The 1,489-nt window shown below is 37.1% G+C and overlaps 1 non-coding gene across 1 annotated transcript; it reads right to left on the reverse strand.

The window, feature by feature from the left end:
• Positions 1-908: 908 nt before the first annotated feature.
• Positions 909-1,026, reverse strand: LOC145997719 (U5 spliceosomal RNA). The gene has a single exon (XR_014443115.1). It is a non-coding gene; the product is annotated as a U5 spliceosomal RNA (small nuclear RNA).
• Between the last annotated feature and the right edge of the window lie 463 nt (positions 1,027-1,489).

A 1,489-nucleotide genomic window follows, 5' to 3' on the forward strand; every position in this document is an offset into this window, starting at 1 on the left:
ATATGTGTGAGTGTGTGTGTGGGGGTGTGTGTGTGTGTGTGTGTGTGGGTGTGTTAATACGTTTGGCCTAGTTTTAAGTGTGGCCAAACAAAATATCAAGAGGGGCATATTTTTAACAAATTTATGGACAACAATCTCACAGAAGTGCCTTTTATAAGTGTAGGCAAATCAATCTGAGGGGGGTCATACTTTCTCGGAAAATTCCCGAGGGCATTTTTACAAAAATCTTGGATTAGACAGAGTTCCACACTTGAGCAAAAAGCTCATATGGGCATGTTGAGCTTGTTTTAAGTGTAGGCAAATCTGCTTGAGGGGGGTTCATACTTTATCGCGCCAATAATAGGACAAATTACACTACTAATTATCATCGTGAATGGAACTAAATCTTAAACACCTGCATAAATCATAGCCATGAATTTTAAACGTGGCCCACGGTATTCTTCAACATATGTGTGTTACTTGATGTACATTTTGAGCCACTGAGCAGATTCTAATGCACTATGAAGAGAATGATACTCATTTTGGGAAAAGGCGTAGTTACAAAACACACAAATAATCACAAACTATCAAACGTCAAGTATCAAAATGTGTTTTAAACAAATCTGAAAAGAAAAATGTTTCAAACGCTTTGTTTAAACATTTGAAATAAACAAAGTAATAGGTTTTAAACGGAGAAAACATGTTGTTTAAAACACTTTGTTTTGATCATACTAACTCTGTTTCCAAACAATCCTCCCTGTGAAGTCATTTCCATGTTCGGCTTCGTTGTGAAATGACAAGAGCATTTGGAAATTTAGCAGCAAGCGCCCATACAGATCCTCCTGCCTGCAAATTTCAGAAGGTGAGAGATTATCAAGCTGAGCAAGAGCACAAATTCTCCCCTACACTTTTCGTTGTGTTTGCTAATCGGGCTCAGTTTGTACCAAGCCTTTGAAAAAATAGTATTAGACTCGTTGGTTTTTCCCCTCCACGGAAATCTTTAGTAAAAGGCGAAAGATTTTTGCGTATGAAGAAAAACCAGAGTAGTTTCCAGGCTTTTTTTTTTTTTTTTCCTAGTGTTAACCCGTTGAGAGGGTTATGCCCTCACTTCGGTAAGTGATTTCATTGTAAGTTATGTGTCTTTCATCATTTTGGATGGTCTAAGTGCTTTTTTATATTGCAGAATATTTTTTCTTATTAAGATTGGTGATTAGTATGTGTTATCTTACTTTTGGGCATGGTTGAGAAGATTGTAAATATGGATTTCGATATTTGGAGTCGGAGTATTGTTGGTACTGCTTAGGCTGTAGTGGTGGGATAAATATGGCATGATAACTGTGATGGATGATATATATCGTATTCGTGTTTCTGTTGGTCTAGATCATCTAGATAACATGAATACATGGTGAGCAGGTGTTGTAATGGCGTATAAATATGTGTAGGTGCTGCATCATGTCGGATATCAAGATGAATGGTATTCCAGAATACTGGGTTTTCGGATATCATGGCT

This window comes from Lepisma saccharinum, chromosome 13 (assembly GCF_977018435.1).
Source record: "Lepisma saccharinum chromosome 13, izLepSacc3.1, whole genome shotgun sequence".
NCBI classification, from domain to species: domain Eukaryota; kingdom Metazoa; phylum Arthropoda; class Insecta; order Zygentoma; family Lepismatidae; genus Lepisma; species Lepisma saccharinum.